Source organism: Coregonus lavaretus (genome assembly GCF_964263955.1).
Source record: "Coregonus lavaretus genome assembly, contig: HAP1_SCAFFOLD_3010, whole genome shotgun sequence".
Taxonomy (NCBI): Eukaryota; Metazoa; Chordata; class Actinopteri; order Salmoniformes; family Salmonidae; genus Coregonus; species Coregonus lavaretus.
In genome coordinates, this window is record NW_028165773.1 from 21,034 (window position 1) to 38,770 (window position 17,737).

Genomic DNA, 17,737 nt, shown 5'->3' on the forward strand with positions numbered 1-17,737 from the left:
TACTAACTAACCCAGGGAACACAGCTAAACAGACAGGTCTGATCCATCCGCAGATACTAACTAACCCAGGGAACACAGCTAAACAGACTGATCCATCCGCAGATACTAACTAACCCAGGGAACACAGCTAAACAGACTGATCCATCCGCAGATACTAACTAACCCAGGGAACACAGCTAAACAGACAGGTCTGATCCATCTGCAGATACTAACTAACCCAGGGAACACAGCTAAACAGACTGATCCATCTGCAGATACTAACTAACCCAGGGAACACAGCTAAACAGACAGGTCTGATCCATCCCCAGATACTAACTAACCCAGGGAACACAGCTAAACAGACTGATCCATCTGCAGATACTAACTAACCCAGGGAACACAGCTAAACAGACAGGTCTGATCCATCCGCAGATACTAACTAACCCAGGGAACACAGCTAAACAGACAGGTCTGATCCATCCCCAGATACTAACTAACCCAGGGAACACAGCTAAACAGACAGGTCTGATCCATCTGCAGATACTAACTAACCCAGGGAACACAGCTAAACAGACAGGTCTGATTCATCCGCAGATACTAACTAACCCAGGGAACACAGCTAAACAGACTGATCCATCTGCAGATACTAACTAACCCAGGGACCACAGCTAAACAGACAGGTCTGATCCATCTGCAGATACTAACTAACCCAGGGAACACAGCTAAACAGACAGGTCTGATCCATCTGCAGATACTAACTAACCCAGGGAACACAGCTAAACAGACAGGTCTGATCCATCTGCAGATACTAACTAACCCAGGGACCACAGCTAAACAGACAGGTCTGATCCATCTGCAGATACTAACTAACCCAGGGACCACAGCTAAACAGACAGGTCTGATCCATCTGCAGATACTAACTAACCCAGGGAACACAGCTAAACAGACAGGTCTGATCCATCCCCAGATACTAACTAACCCAGGGAACACAGCTAAACAGACAGGTCTGATCCATCCGCAGATACTAACTAACCCAGGGAACACAGCTAAACAGACTGATCCATCTGCAGATACTAACTAACCCAGGGAACACAGCTAAACAGACAGGTCTGATCCATCTGCAGATACTAACTAACCCAGGGAACACAGCTAAACAGACTGATCCATCTGCAGATACTAACTAACCCAGGGAACACAGCTAAACAGACAGGTCTGATCCATCCCCAGATACTAACTAACCCAGGGAACACAGCTAAACAGACAGGTCTGATCCATCCGCAGATACTAACTAACCCAGGGAACACAGCTAAACAGACAGGTCTGATCCATCCCCAGATACTAACTAACCCAGGGAACACAGCTAAACAGACAGGTCTGATCCATCTGCAGATACTAACTAACCCAGGGAACACAGCTAAACAGACAGGTCTGATCCATCCCCAGATACTAACTAATCCAGGGAACACAGCTAAACAGACAGGTCTGATCCATCTAGAGATACTAACTAACCCAGGGAACACAGCTAAACAGACAGGTCTGATCCATCTGCAGATACTAACTAACCCAGGGAACACAGCTAAACAGACAGGTCTGATCCATCCGCAGATACTAACTAACCCAGGGAACACAGCTAAACAGACAGGTCTGATCCATCCCCAGATACTAACTAACCCAGGGAACACAGCTAAACAGACAGGTCTGATCCATCCCCAGATACTAACTAACCCAGGGAACACAGCTAAACAGACAGGTCTGATCCATCCCCAGATACTAACTAACCCAGGGAACACAGCTAAACAGACAGGTCTGATCCATCCCCAGATACTAACTAACCCAGGGAACACAGCTAAACAGACAGGTCTGGTCCATCCGCAGATACTAACTAACCCAGGGAACACAGCTAAACAGACAGGTCTGATCCATCCGCAGATACTAACTAACCCAGGGAACACAGCTAAACAGACAGGTCTGATCCATCCGCAGATACTAACTAACCCAGGGAACACAGCTAAACAGACAGGTCTGATCCATCTGCAGATACTAACTAACCCAGGGAACACAGCTAAACAGACAGGTCTGATCCATCTGCAGATACTAACTAACCCAGGGAACACAGCTAAACAGACAGGTCTGATCCATCCCCAGATACTAACTAACCCAGGGAACACAGCTAAACAGACAGGTCTGATCCATCTGCAGATACTAAACAACACAGTCTGATGTTCTGTTGTCTGATAAAGTGTAGCATAGAAAATAGACGTTTATAATTCAAACCATTCCAGTAGCCTTTAGTTAGGAGATTGGAAACAGTGATGGAACGCCACTTTAAACGTATACAGACACTGCAACAACATTTCCCCATGGGAAAACCCCAGCCAGCGCCCTCTCGTACCAACCCATTTCCCCATGGGGACAATAAACTAGATAAGGTACAGAACTAGCCTAAAATCCACACCTGTTTTGTGCTAACATTCCACTGCTTGTACTCTGTGTCCTATGTTTGGCAACGGCAAGGAGTGGAATGACAGCACAAACAGATTGGTTTCCAGGTGATTGAGACAGCGTTGGTACGAGAGGGCATGGGGCGCTGGCTGGGGTGGCGTTGGGTTGTGCTGAGAGGGTGCTGGCTGGGGTGGCGTTGGTACCAGAGGGCATTGGGCGCTGGCTGGGGTGGCGTTGGTACGAGAGGGCATGGGGCGCTGGCTGTGGTGGCGTTGGTATGAGAGGGCATGGGGCGCTGGCTGGGGTGGCGTTGGTACGAGAGGGCATGGGGCGCTGGCGTTGGTATGAGAGGGCATGGGGCGCTGGCTGGGGTGGCGTTGGTACGAGAGGGCATGGGGCGCTGGCGTTGGTATGAGAGGGCATGGGGCGCTGGCTGGGGGGGCGTTGGTACGAGAGGGCGCTGGCTGGGGTGGCGTTGGTACGAGAGGGCATGGGGCGCTGGCTGGGGTGGCGTTGGGTTGTGCTGAGAGGGTGCTGGCTGGGGTGGCGTTGGTACCAGAGGGCATTGGGCGCTGGCTGGGGTGGCGTTGGTACGAGAGGGCATGGGGCGCTGGCTGTGGTGGCGTTGGTATGAGAGGGCATGGGGCGCTGGCTGGGGTGGCGTTGGTACGAGAGGGCATGGGGCGCTGGCGTTGGTATGAGAGGGCATGGGGCGCTGGCTGGGGTGGCGTTGGTACGAGAGGGCATGGGGCGCTGGCGTTGGTATGAGAGGGCATGGGGCGCTGGCTGGGGGGGCGTTGGTACGAGAGGGCGCTGGCTGGGGTGGCGTTGGTACGAGAGGGCATGGGGCGCTGGCTGGGGTGGCGTTGGTACGAGAGGGCATGGGGCGCTGGCTGGGGTGGCGTTGGTACGAGAGGGCATGGGGCGCTGGCTGGGGTGGCGTTGGTACGAGAGGGCATGGGGCGCTGGCTGGGGTGGCGTTGGTACGAGAGGGCATGGGGCGCTGGCTGGGGTGGCGTTGGTACCAGAGGGCATGGGGCGCTGGCTGGGGTGGCGTTGGTACGAGAGGGCATGGGGCGCTGGCTGGGGTGGCGTTGGTACCAGAGGGCATGGGGCGCTGGCTGGGGTGGCGTTGGTACGAGAGGGCATGGGGCGCTGGCTGGGGTGGCGTTGGTACGAGAGGGCATGGGGCGCTGGCGTTGGTATGAGAGGGCATGGGGCGCTGGCTGGGGGGGCGTTGGTACGAGAGGGCGCTGGCTGGGGTGGCGTTGGTACGAGAGGGCATGGGGCGCTGGCTGGGGTGGCGTTGGTACGAGAGGGCATGGGGCGCTGGCTGGGGTGGCGTTGGTACGAGAGGGCATGGGGCGCTGGCTGGGGTGGCGTTGGTACGAGAGGGCATGGGGCGCTGGCTGGGGTGGCGTTGGTACGAGAGGGCATGGGGCGCTGGCTGGGGTGGCGTTGGTACCAGAGGGCATGGGGCGCTGGCTGGGGTGGCGTTGGTACCAGAGGGCGTGGGGCGCTGGCTGGGGTGGCGTTGGTACGAGAGGGCATGGGGCGCTGGCTGGGGTGGCGTTGGTACCAGAGGGCGTGGGGCGCTGGCTGGGGTGGCGTTGGGTTGTGCTGAGAGGGTGCTGGCTGGGGTGGCGTTGGTACCAGAGGGCATTGGGCGCTGGCTGGGGTGGCGTTGGGTTGTGCTGAGAGGGTGCTGGCTGGGGGGGCGTTGGTACCAGAGGGCATGGGGCGCTGGCTGGGGGGGCGTTGGTACGAGGGGGCGCTGGCTGGGGTGGCGTTGGTACGAGAGGGCATGGGGCGCTGGCTGGGGTGGCGTTGGTACGAGAGGGCATGGGGCGCTGGCTGGGGGGGCGTTGGTACGAGAGGGCATGGGGCGCTGGCTGGGGTGGCGTTGGTACGAGAGGGCATGGGACGCTGGCTGGGGTGGCGTTGGTACGAGACGGCATGGGGCGCTGGCTGGGGTGGCGTTGGTACGAGAGGGCATGGGGCGCTGGCTGGGGTGGCGTTGGTACGAGAGGGCATGGGGCGCTGGCTGGGATGGCGTTGGGTTGTGCTGAGAGGGTGCTGGCTGGGATGGCGTTGGTACCAGAGGGCATGGGGAGCTGGCTGGGGTGGCGTTGGTACGAGAGGGCATGGGGCGCTGGCTGGGGGGGCGTTGGGTTGTGCTGACAGGGTGCTGGCTGGGGTGGCGTTGGGTTGTGCTGACGGGTCGCTGGCTGGGGTGGCGTTGGGTTGTGCTGAGAGGGTGCTGGTTGGGGTGGCGTTGGGTTGTGCTGACGGGTCGATGGCTGCAACATGAAGAGAGAGAGAGAGAGGAGGGGGGAGACCTGTCTTCATATTGCAAAAGGAAGAGAGAGAGAGAGAGAGAGAGAGAGAGAGAGAGAGAGAGAGAGAGAGAGAGAGAGAGAGAGGAGGGAGGAGATCTGTCTTCAAACTGCAACATGAAGAGAAAGAGAGAGAGAGAGAGAGACAGGAGGAGAGAGACGTGTCTTCAAACTGCAACATGAAGAGAGAGAGAGAGAGGAGGGGGAGACCTGTCTTCAAACTGCAAAAGGAAGAGAGAGAGAGAGAGCGAGAGAGAGAGAGAGAGAGAGAGAGAGAGAGAGAGAGAGAGAGAGAGGAGGGAGGAGATCTGTCTTCAAACTGCAACATGAAGAGAAAGAGAGAGAGAGAGAGAGACAGGAGGAGAGAGACGTGTCTTCAAACTGCAACATGAAGAGAGAGAGAGAGAGGAGGGGGAGACCTGTCTTCAAACTGCAAAATGAAGAGAGAGAGAGAGAGAGAGAGAGAGAGAGAGAGAGAGAGAGAGAGAGAGAGAGAGAGAGAGAGAGAGGAGGGAGGAGATCTGTCTTCAAACTGCAACATGAAGAGAAAGAGAGAGAGAGAGAGAGACAGGAGGAGAGAGACGTGTCTTCAAACTGCAACATGAAGAGAGAGAGAGAGAGGAGGCATTACTAATCATGTTCCACACAAACAGACATCAATGGAGCACACAGATGATTGTGTTATCACATTCACATGAATTATTAGAATATTACTTAGGATTCCCTATTATTATCAGTGATGTAGTGGTAAAAAAGGTTGGTAATGGGTAAACTATAAACTCCTGTGGGCGATCGAGATAAGACAAACAACCACCAATATAAACAAAAACGTGACATTTTTAGAACTGTATTGCTTGCATGTTGATCAGATTTTAATGTCAGCCGATAGGGAAGATAGGTCCTGTGGAGATGTTCATATTGAAACATACAGTGGTTGTATTTTAATGTCGGCCGATAGGGAAGATATGTCCTGTGGAGATGTTCATATTGAAACATACAGTGGTTGTATTTTAATGTCGGCCGATAGGGAAGATAGGTCCTGTGGAGATGTTCATATTGAAACATACAGTGGTTGTATTTTAATGTAGGTCTATAGGGAAGATAGGTCCTGTGGAGATGTTCATATTGAAACATACAGTGGTTGTATTTTAATGTAGGTCTATAGGGAAGATAGGCCTTGTGGAGAGGTTCATATAAAAAAAATATATTTGTTGGATAAGATTAGCACAGATTTTTCAGGGGACCCGACCCCAGGTTTGGGAACCACTGTACTAACCTCTCTCTACTTGCTTCCTCTCTCTCTCTCTGTCTCCTCCTGCATGCAAAGAGCTGCAAAATCTGGACCCCTACAAATTAGCTGGGCTAGACAATCTGGACCCTTTCTTTCTAAAACTAGCCGCCGAAATTGTCGCAACCCCTATTACTAGTCTGTTCAACCTCTCTTTCATAACGTCTGAGATCCCCAGAGATTGGAAAGCTGCCGCGGTCATCCCCCTCTTCAAAGGGGGTGACACTCTAGATCCAAACTGCTACAGACCTATATCCATCCTGCCCTGCCTTTCGAAAGTATTTGAAAGCCAAGTTAACAAACAGATCACCGACCATTTCGAATACCACCGTACCTTCTCCGCTATGCAATCCGGTTTCCGAGCTGGTCATGGGTGCACTTCAGCCACGCTCAAGGTCCTAAACGATATTATAACCGCGATTGATAATAGACAGTACTGTGCAGCCGTCTTCATCGACCTGGCCAAGGCTTTCGACTCTGTCAACCACCGCATTCTTATTGGCAGACTAAATAGCCTTGGTTTCTCAAATGACTGCCTCGCCTGGTTCACCAACTACTTCTCAGATAGAGTTCAATGTGTCAAATCGGAGGGCCTGTTGTCTGGACCTATGGCAGTCTCTATGGGGGTGCCACAGGGTTCAATTCTTGGGCCGACACTTTTCTCCGTGTATATCAATGATGTCGCTCTTGCTGCTGGTGACTCTCAGATCCACCTCTACGCAGACGACACCATGTTGTATACATCTGGCCCTTCATTGGACACTGTGTTAACAAACCTCCAAACGAGCTTCAATGCCATACAACACTCCTTCAGTAGCCTCCAACTGCTCTTAAACACTAGTAAAACTAAATGCATGCTTTTCAATCGAACGCTGCTGGCACCCGCCCACCCGACTAGAATCACCACTCTTGACGGGTCTGACCTAGAGTATGTGGACAACTACAAATACCTAGGTGTCTGGTTAGACTGTAAACTCTCCTTCCAGACTCACATAAAGAATCTCCAATCCAAAGTTAAATCTAGAATCGGCTTCCTATTTCGCAACAAAGCCTCCTTCACTCATGCTGCCAAACATGCCCTCGTAAAACTGACTATCCTACTGATCCCCGCCTTATCTTAGCTCATTGGTCACCATAGCAGCACCCACCCGTAGTCTGCGCTCCAGCAGGTATATCTCACTGGTCATTCCCAAAGCCAACACCTCCTTTGGCCGCCATTCCTTCCAGTTCTCTGCTGCCAATGACTGGAACGAATTGCAAAAATCTCTGAAGCTGAAGACTCTTATCTCCCTCACTAACTTTAAGCATCAGTTGTCAGAGCACCTTACCGATCACTGCACCTGTACACAGCCCATCTGAAATTAGCCCACCCAACTACCTCATCCCTATATTGTTATTTATTTTGCACTATAGCCTATTTATTGCCTTACCTCCATAACTTGCTACATTTGCACACACTGTATATATATTTTCTGTTGTATTTTTGACTTTATGTTTTTTACCCCATATGTAACTCTGTGTTGTTTTTATCGCACTGCTTTGCTTTATCTTGGCCAGGTCGCAGTTGTAAATGAGAACTTGTTCTCAACTGGCTTACCTGGTTAAATAAAGGTGAAATAAATAAAAATGCATTGCAGCCTGCCTCAGCCTCACCACAGAGCATCACATCACTGTCTGTTTCAGTAGCCTACTCTCTGTAAAGCAGAGTTATTAGGAGAACTTAGTAGCCTATTTCTTGCTCCTGCTGAGTTAGGCTCCGTTTAACGTTGGCTTCTTACTTCATCCTTCTAGCTGGCTAAGTAATGCTAGCCAGAGCCCTTCAACGTTACTGCAATAGAAGTCTCTGCCGACAGCTAGCAACCTGACTGACATATCTAAAGGAGACTATTTACCAGTTGTGCATCATCCTCCCAGAGTGGCTTTTTGTTTGTTTGGGGGATGTCTGTAGGCAGGAGAACATAACCAACACACCACTGTTCATGATTCCACTGGTTCTCAAAGAGGCAGGAGAACACAACCAACACACCACTGTTCGTGATTCCACTGGTTCTCAAAGAGGCAGGAGAACACAACCAACACACCACTGTTCGTGATTCCACTGGTTCTCAAAGAGGCAGGAGAACATAACCAACACACCACTGTTCGTGATTCCACTGGTTCTCAAAGAGGCAGGAGAACATAACCAACACACCACTGTTCGTGATTCCACTGGTTCTCAAAGAGGCAGGAGAACATAACCAACACACCACTGTTCGTGATTCCACTGGTTCTCAAAGAGGCAGGCACGATTAGAACTCAGTCAGATCAAGAACATAAGCGTTCTGAGCTTTGATCGACGCTGGGAGCAATATTTAGATGACCTCCTCATATGTAGTTCTGGACCTATGCGCGAATAGGGTTAACCCATTTGGTGGGAATTGGTGGGAATTGGAACTTGGCTCATTAACAAGAAATACTCCAATATTGTTGCCTTATTATAACAGAAGGTGCTAGCTGCAGTACGGGTGGTCCCTAGTGGGTTTGGATCAATGTGTTATTTCTTCCATTAAGGTAACAAGGAAATGAATTCCCCATTAGTAGAGATAACTTGCACACAGACACACAGTCTCTATTGTGTCAAATTGTCAGTATTGTTCCACAGTGATTTTACATGCCTCCCACTCCTCCCTCAGCTGGGGTGATTTTACATGCCTCCCCCTCCTCCCTCCCCCTCCTCCATCAGCTGGGGTGATTTTACATGTCTCCCCCTCCTCCATCAGCTGGGGTGATTTTACATGCCTCCCCCTCCTCCATCAGCTGGGGTGATTTTACATGTCTCCCCCTCCTCCATCAGCTGGGGTGATTTTACATGTCTCCCCTCCTCCATCAGCTGGGGTGATTTTACATGTCTCCCCTCCTCCATCAGCTGGGGTGATTTTACATGTCTCCCCTCCTCCCTCCCCCTCCTCCCTCCCCCTCCTCCATCAGCTGGGGTGATTTTACATGTCTCCCCCTCCTCCCTCCCCTCCTCCCTCCCCCTCCTCCCTCAGCTGGGGTGATTTTACATGTCTCCCCCTCCTCCCTCCCCTCCTCCCTCCCCCTACTCCCTCAGCTGGGGTGATTTTACATGTCTCCCCCTCCTCCCTCCCCTCCTCCCTCCCCCTCCTCCCTCAGCTGGGGTGATTTTACATGCCTCCCCCTCCTCCCTCCCCCTCCTCCATCAGCTGGGGTGATTTTACATGTCTCCCCCTCCTCCCTCAGCTGGGGTGATTTTACATGCCTCCCCCTCCTCCCTCCCCCTCCTCCCTCCCCCTCCTCCCTCAGCTGGGGTGATTTTACATGTCTCCCCCTCCTCCCTCCCCCTCCTCCCTCCCCCTCCTCCCTCAGCTGGGGTGATTTTACATGCCTCCCCCTCCTCCCTCCCCCTCCTCCCTCCCCCTCCTCCATCAGCTGGGGTGATTTTACATGCCTCCCCCTCCTCCATCAGCTGGGGTGATTTTACATGCCTCCCCCTCCTCCCTCCCCCTCCTCCCTCCCCCTCCTCCCTCAGCTGGGGTGATTTTACATGTCTCCCCCTCCTCCCTCCCCCTCCTCCCTCCCCCTCCTCCCTCAGCTGGGGTGATTTTACATGCCTCCCCCTCCTCCCTCCCCCTCCTCCCTCCCCCTCCTCCATCAGCTGGGGTGATTTTACATGCCTCCCCCTCCTCCATCAGCTGGGGTGATTTTACATGTCTCCCCTCCTCCCTCCCCCTCCTCCATCAGCTGGGGTGATTTTACATGTCTCCCCCTCCTCCATCAGCTGGGGTGATTTTACATGTCTCCCCTCCTCCCTCCCCCTCCTCCCTCAGCTGGGGTGATTTTACATGTCTCCCCTCCTCCCTCCCCTCCTCCCTCCCCTCCTCCCTCAGCTGGGGTGATTTTACATGTCTCCCCTCCTCCCTCCCCCTCCTCCCTCCCCCTCCTCCCTCAGCTGGGGTGATTTTACATGTCTCCCCCTCCTCCCTCCCCTCCTCCATCAGCTGGGATGATTTTACATGTCTCCCCCTCCTCCCTCCCCCTCCTCCCTCCCCTCCTCCCTCAGCTGGGGTGATTTTACATGTCTCCCCCTCCTCCCTCCCCTCCTCCATCAGCTGGGGTGATTTTACATGTCTCCCCTCCTCCCTCCCCCTCCCTCTCCCCCTCCTCCATCAGCTGGGGTAATTTTACATGCCTCCCCCTCCTCCCTCAGCTGGGGAGATTTTACATGTCTCCCCTCCTCCCTCCCCCTCCTCCCTCCCCCTCCTCCATCAGCTGGGGTGATTTTACATGTCTCCCCTCCTCCCTCAGCTGGGGTGATTTTACATGTTTCCCCTCCTCCCTCCCTCCTCCTCCTCCCTCCCCCTCCTCCATCAGCTGGGGTGATTTTACATGTCTCCCCCTCCTCCCTCCCCTCCTCCCTCAGCTGGGGTGATTTTACATGTCTCCCCCTCCTCCCTCCCCTCCTCCATCAGCTGGGGTGATTTTACATGTCTCCCCTCCTCCCTCCCCCTCCTCCCTCCCCTCCTCCCTCCCCTCCTCCATCAGCTGGGGTGATTTTACATGTCTCCCCTCCTCCCTCCCCTCCTCCCTCAGCTGGGGTGATTTTACATGTCTCCCCCTCCTCCCTCCCCCTCCACCCTCCCCTCCTCCCTCAGCTGGGGTGATTTTACATGTCTCCCCCTCCTCCCTCCCCCTCCTCCCTCCCCTCCTCCCTCCCCCTCCTCCCTCCCCTCCTCCCTCAGCTGGGGTGATTTTACATGTCTCCCCTCCTCCCTCCCCTCCTCCCTCAGCTGGGGTGATTTTACATGTCTCCCCTCCTCCCTCCCCCTCCCTCTCCCCCTCCTCCCTCAGCTGGGGTGATTTTACATGTCTCCCCTCCTCCCTCCCCTCCTCCCTCCCCCTCCTCCCTCCCCCTCCTCCCTCCCCTCCTCCCTCAGCTGGGGTGATTTTACATGTCTCCCCCTCCTCCCTCCCCTCCTCCATCAGCTGGGGTGATTTTACATGTCTCCCCTCCTCCCTCCCCCTCCCTCTCCCCCTCCTCCATCAGCTGGGGTGATTTTACATGCCTCCCCCTCCTCCCTCAGCTGGGGAGATTTTACATGTCTCCCCTCCTCCCTCCCCCTCCTCCCTCCCCCTCCTCCCTCCCCCTCCTCCATCAGCTGGGGTGATTTTACATGTCTCCCCTCCTCCCTCCCCTCCTCCATCAGCTGGGGTGATTTTACATGTCTCCCCTCCTCCATCAGCTGGGGTGATTTTACATGCCTCCCCCTCCTCCCTCCCCCTCCTCCATCAGCTGGGGTGATTTTACATGTCTCCCCCTCCTCCCTCAGCTGGGGTGATTTTACATGCCTCCCCCTCCTCCATCAGCTGGGGTGATTTTACATGCCTCCCCCTCCTCCATCAGCTGGGGTGATTTTACATGTCTCCCCTCCTCCCTCCCCCTCCTCCATCAGCTGGGGTGATTTTACATGTCTCCCCCTCCTCCATCAGCTGGGGTGATTTTACATGTCTCCCCTCCTCCCTCCCCCTCCTCCCTCCCCTCCTCCCTCAGCTGGGGTGATTTTACATGTCTCCCCTCCTCCCTCCCCCTCCTCCATCAGCTGGGGTGATTTTACATGTCTCCCCCTCCTCCATCAGCTGGGGTGATTTTACATGTCTCCCCTCCTCCCTCCCCCTCCTCCCTCCCCCTCCTCCCTCCCCTCCTCCCTCAGCTGGGGTGATTTTACATGTCTCCCCTCCTCCCTCCCCTCCTCCCTCCCCCTCCTCCCTCAGCTGGGGTGATTTTACATGTCTCCCCTCCTCCCTCCCCCTCCTCCCTCAGCTGGGGTGATTTTACATGTCTCCCCCTCCTCCATCAGCTGGGGTGATTTTACATGTCTCCCCTCCTCCCTCCCCCTCCTCCCTCCCCTCCTCCCTCAGCTGGGGTGATTTTACATGTCTCCCCTCCTCCCTCCCCTCCTCCCTCCCCTCCTCCCTCAGCTGGGGTGATTTTACATGTCTCCCCCTCCTCCCTCCCCTCCTCTATCAGCTGGGGTGATTTTACATGTCTCCCCTCCTCCCTCCCCCTCCCTCTCCGCCTCCTCCATCAGCTGGGGTGATTTTACATGTCTCCCCTCCTCCCTCCCCCTCCCTCTCCCCCTCCTCCATCAGCTGGGGTGATTTTACATGTCTCCCCTCCTCCCTCCCCCTCCTCCCTCAGCTGGGGTGATTTTACATGTCTCCCCTCCTCCCTCCCCCTCCTCCCTCAGCTGGGGTGATTTTACATGCCTCCCCCTCCTCCCTCAGCTGGGGAGATTTTACATGTCTCCCCTCCTCCCTCCCCCTCCTCCCTCCCCCTCCTCCATCAGCTGGGGTGATTTTACATGTCTCCCCTCCTCCCTCCCCCTCCTCCCTCAGCTGGGGTGATTTTACATGTCTCCCCTCCTCCCTCCCCCTCCTCCCTCCCCCTCCTCCATCAGCTGGGGTGATTTTACATGTCTCCCCCTCCTCCCTCCCCTCCTCCCTCAGCTGGGGTGATTTTACATGTCTCCCCCTCCTCCATCAGCTGGGGTGATTTTACATGTCTCCCCTCCTCCCTCCCCTCCTCCCTCCCCTCCTCCCTCAGCTGGGGTGATTTTACATGTCTCCCCCTCCTCCCTCCCCTCCTCCCTCCCCTCCTCCCTCAGCTGGGGTGATTTTACATGTCTCCCCCTCCTCCCTCCCCTCCTCCATCAGCTGGGGTGATTTTACATGTCTCCCCTCCTCCCTCCCCCTCCCTCTCCCCCTCCTCCATCAGCTGGGGTGATTTTACATGTCTCCCCTCCTCCCTCAGCTGGGGTGATTTTACATGTCTCCCCTCCTCCCTCCCCCTCCCTCTCCCCCTCCTCCATCAGCTGGGGTGATTTTACATGCCTCCCCCTCCTCCCTCAGCTGGGGAGATTTTACATGTCTCCCCTCCTCCCTCCCCCTCCTCCCTCCCCTCCTCCATCAGCTGGGGAGATTTTACATGTCTCCCCTCCTCCCTCCCCCTCCTCCCTCCCCCTCCTCCCTCAGCTGGGGTGATTTTACATGTCTCCCCCTCCTCCCTCCCCTCCTCCCTCCCCTCCTCCCTCAGCTGGGGTGATTTTGCATGTCTCCCCTCCTCCCTCCCCTCCTCCCTCCCCTCCTCCCTCAGCTGGGGTGATTTTACATGTCTCCCCTCCTCCCTCCCCTCCTCCCTCCCCCTCCTCCCTCCCCCTCCTCCATCAGCTGGGGTGATTTTACATGTCTCCCCCTCCTCCCTCCCCTCCTCCCTCCCCTCCTCCCTCAGCTGGGGTGATTTTACATGCCTCCCCCTCCTCCCTCCCCCTCCTCCCTCAGCTGGGGTGATTTTACATGTCTCCCCCTCCTCCCTCCCCCTCCTCCCTCAGCTGGGGTGATTTTACATGTCTCCCCCTCCTCCCTCCCCCTCCTCCCTCAGCTGGGGTGATTTTACATGTCTCCCCCTCCTCCCTCAGCTGGGGTGATTTTACATGTCTCCCCCTCCTCCCTCCCCCTCCTCCCTCCCCCTCCTCCCTCAGCTGGGGTGATTTTACATGTCTCCCCCTCCTCCCTCCCCCTCCTCCCTCAGCTGGGGTGATTTTACATGTCTCCCCTCCTCCCTCCCCCTCCTCCCTCCCCCTCCTCCCTCAGCTGGGGTGATTTTACATGTCTCCCCTCCTCCCTCCCCCTCCTCCCTCCCCCTCCTCCCTCAGCTGGGGTGATTTTACATGTCTCCCCCTCCTCCCTCCCCCTCCTCCCTCAGCTGGGGTGATTTTACATGTCTCCCCCTCCTCCCTCCCCCTCCTCCCTCAGCTGGGGTGATTTTACATGTCTCCCCTCCTCCCTCCCCCTCCTCCCTCCCCCTCCTCCCTCAGCTGGGGTGATTTTACATGTCTCCCCCTCCTCCCACAGCTGGGGTGATTTTACATGTCTCCCCCTCCTCCCTCCCCTACTCCCTCAGCTGGGGTGATTTTACATGTCTCCCCCTCCTCCCTCCCCTCCTCCCTCAGCTGGGGTGATTTTACATGTCTCCCCCTCCTCCCTCCCCCTCCTCCCTCCCCCTCAGCTGGGGTGATTTTACATGTCTCCCCCTCCTCCCTCCCCCTCCTCCCTCCCCCTCCTCCCTCAGCTGGGGTGATTTTACATGTCTCCCCCTCCTCCCTCCCCTCCTCCCTCCCCTCCTCCCTCAGCTGGGGTGATTTTACATGTCTCCCCCTCCTCCCTCCCCCTCCTCCCTCCCCCTCCTCCCTCAGCTGGGGTGATTTTACATGTCTCCCCCTCCTCCCTCCCCCTCCTCCCTCCCCTCCTCCCTCAGCTGGGGTGATTTTACATGTCTCCCCCTCCTCCCTCCCCCTCCTCCCTCCCCTCCTCCCTCCCCCTCCTCCCTCCCCTCCTCCCTCAGCTGGGGTGATTTTACATGTCTCCCCTCCTCCCTCCCCTCCTCCCTCAGCTGGGGTGATTTTACATGTCTCCCCTCCTCCCTCCCCCTCCCTCTCCCCCTCCTCCCTCAGCTGGGGTGATTTTACATGTCTCCCCTCCTCCCTCCCCTCCTCCCTCCCACTCCTCCCTCCCCCTCCTCCCTCCCCTCCTCCCTCAGCTGGGGTGATTTTACATGTCTCCCCCTCCTCCCTCCCCTCCTCCATCAGCTGGGGTGATTTTACATGTCTCCCCTCCTCCCTCCCCCTCCCTCTCCCCCTCCTCCATCAGCTGGGGTGATTTTACATGCCTCCCCCTCCTCCCTCAGCTGGGGAGATTTTACATGTCTCCCCTCCTCCCTCCCCCTCCTCCCTCCCCCTCCTCCATCAGCTGGGGTGATTTTACATGTCTCCCCTCCTCCCTCCCCTCCTCCATCAGCTGGGGTGATTTTACATGTCTCCCCTCCTCCATCAGCTGGGGTGATTTTACATGCCTCCCCCTCCTCCCTCCCCCTCCTCCATCAGCTGGGGTGATTTTACATGTCTCCCCCTCCTCCCTCAGCTGGGGTGATTTTACATGCCTCCCCCTCCTCCATCAGCTGGGGTGATTTTACATGCCTCCCCCTCCTCCATCAGCTGGGGTGATTTTACATGTCTCCCCTCCTCCCTCCCCCTCCTCCATCAGCTGGGGTGATTTTACATGTCTCCCCCTCCTCCATCAGCTGGGGTGATTTTACATGTCTCCCCTCCTCCCTCCCCCTCCTCCCTCCCCTCCTCCCTCAGCTGGGGTGATTTTACATGTCTCCCCTCCTCCCTCCCCCTCCTCCATCAGCTGGGGTGATTTTACATGTCTCCCCCTCCTCCATCAGCTGGGGTGATTTTACATGTCTCCCCTCCTCCCTCCCCCTCCTCCCTCCCCCTCCTCCCTCCCCTCCTCCCTCAGCTGGGGTGATTTTACATGTCTCCCCTCCTCCCTCCCCTCCTCCCTCCCCCTCCTCCCTCAGCTGGGGTGATTTTACATGTCTCCCCTCCTCCCTCCCCCTCCTCCCTCAGCTGGGGTGATTTTACATGTCTCCCCCTCCTCCATCAGCTGGGGTGATTTTACATGTCTCCCCTCCTCCCTCCCCCTCCTCCCTCCCCTCCTCCCTCAGCTGGGGTGATTTTACATGTCTCCCCTCCTCCCTCCCCTCCTCCCTCCCCTCCTCCCTCAGCTGGGGTGATTTTACATGTCTCCCCCTCCTCCCTCCCCTCCTCCATCAGCTGGGGTGATTTTACATGTCTCCCCTCCTCCCTCCCCCTCCCTCTCCCCCTCCTCCATCAGCTGGGGTGATTTTACATGTCTCCCCTCCTCCCTCCCCCTCCCTCTCCCCCTCCTCCATCAGCTGGGGTGATTTTACATGTCTCCCCTCCTCCCTCCCCCTCCTCCCTCAGCTGGGGTGATTTTACATGTCTCCCCTCCTCCCTCCCCCTCCTCCCTCAGCTGGGGTGATTTTACATGCCTCCCCCTCCTCCCTCAGCTGGGGAGATTTTACATGTCTCCCCTCCTCCCTCCCCCTCCTCCCTCCCCCTCCTCCATCAGCTGGGGTGATTTTACATGTCTCCCCTCCTCCCTCCCCCTCCTCCCTCAGCTGGGGTGATTTTACATGTCTCCCCTCCTCCCTCCCCCTCCTCCCTCCCCCTCCTCCATCAGCTGGGGTGATTTTACATGTCTCCCCCTCCTCCCTCCCCTCCTCCCTCAGCTGGGGTGATTTTACATGTCTCCCCCTCCTCCCTCCCCTCCTCCATCAGCTGGGGTGATTTTACATGTCTCCCCTCCTCCCTCCCCTCCTCCCTCCCCTCCTCCCTCAGCTGGGGTGATTTTACATGTCTCCCCCTCCTCCCTCCCCTCCTCCCTCCCCTCCTCCCTCAGCTGGGGTGATTTTACATGTCTCCCCCTCCTCCCTCCCCTCCTCCATCAGCTGGGGTGATTTTACATGTCTCCCCTCCTCCCTCCCCCTCCCTCTCCCCCTCCTCCATCAGCTGGGGTGATTTTACATGTCTCCCCTCCTCCCTCAGCTGGGGTGATTTTACATGTCTCCCCTCCTCCCTCCCCCTCCCTCTCCCCCTCCTCCATCAGCTGGGGTGATTTTACATGCCTCCCCCTCCTCCCTCAGCTGGGGAGATTTTACATGTCTCCCCTCCTCCCTCCCCCTCCTCCCTCCCCTCCTCCATCAGCTGGGGAGATTTTACATGTCTCCCCTCCTCCCTCCCCCTCCTCCCTCAGCTGGGGTGATTTTACATGTCTCCCCCTCCTCCCTCCCCTCCTCCCTCCCCTCCTCCCTCAGCTGGGGTGATTTTACATGTCTCCCCTCCTTCCTCCCCTCCTCCCTCCCCTCCTCCCTCCCCTCCTCCCTCAGCTGGGGTGATTTTACATGTCTCCCCCTCCTCCCTCCCCTCCTCCCTCCCCTCCTCCCTCAGCTGGGGTGATTTTACATGCCTCCCCCTCCTCCCTCCCCCTCCTCCCTCAGCTGGGGTGATTTTACATGTCTCCCCCTCCTCCCTCCCCCTCCTCCCTCAGCTGGGGTGATTTTACATGTCTCCCCTCCTCCCTCCCCCTCCTCCCTCAGCTGGGGTGATTTTACATGTCTCCCCCTCCTCCCTCAGCTGGGGTGATTTTACATGTCTCCCCTCCTCCCTCCCCCTCCTCCCTCAGCTGGGGTGATTTTACATGTCTCCCCTCCTCCCTCCCCCTCCTCCCTCCCCCTCCTCCATCAGCTGGGGTGATTTTACATGTCTCCCCCTCCTCCCTCCCCTCCTCCCTCAGCTGGGGTGATTTTACATGTCTCCCCCTCCTCCCTCCCCTCCTCCATCAGCTGGGGTGATTTTACATGTCTCCCCTCCTCCCTCCCCTCCTCCCTCCCCTCCTCCCTCAGCTGGGGTGATTTTACATGTCTCCCCCTCCTCCCTCCCCTCCTCCCTCCCCTCCTCCCTCAGCTGGGGTGATTTTACATGTCTCCCCCTCCTCCCTCCCCTCCTCCATCAGCTGGGGTGATTTTACATGTCTCCCCTCCTCCCTCCCCCTCCCTCTCCCCCTCCTCCATCAGCTGGGGTGATTTTACATGTCTCCCCTCCTCCCTCAGCTGGGGTGATTTTACATGTCTCCCCTCCTCCCTCCCCCTCCCTCTCCCCCTCCTCCATCAGCTGGGGTGATTTTACATGCCTCCCCCTCCTCCCTCAGCTGGGGAGATTTTACATGTCTCCCCTCCTCCCTCCCCCTCCTCCCTCCCCTCCTCCATCAGCTG

General features: G+C 56.8%; 1 long non-coding RNA gene across 1 annotated transcript; it reads left to right on the forward strand.

The window, feature by feature from the left end:
* Nucleotides 1–340: 340 nt before the first annotated feature.
* LOC311115501 lies at nucleotides 341–1,613 on the forward strand. Its single transcript, XR_014611272.1, has 3 exons — nucleotides 341–448; nucleotides 984–1,297; nucleotides 1,568–1,613. It is a non-coding gene; the product is annotated as an uncharacterized lncRNA (long non-coding RNA).
* Nucleotides 1,614–17,737: the final 16,124 nt, after the last annotated feature.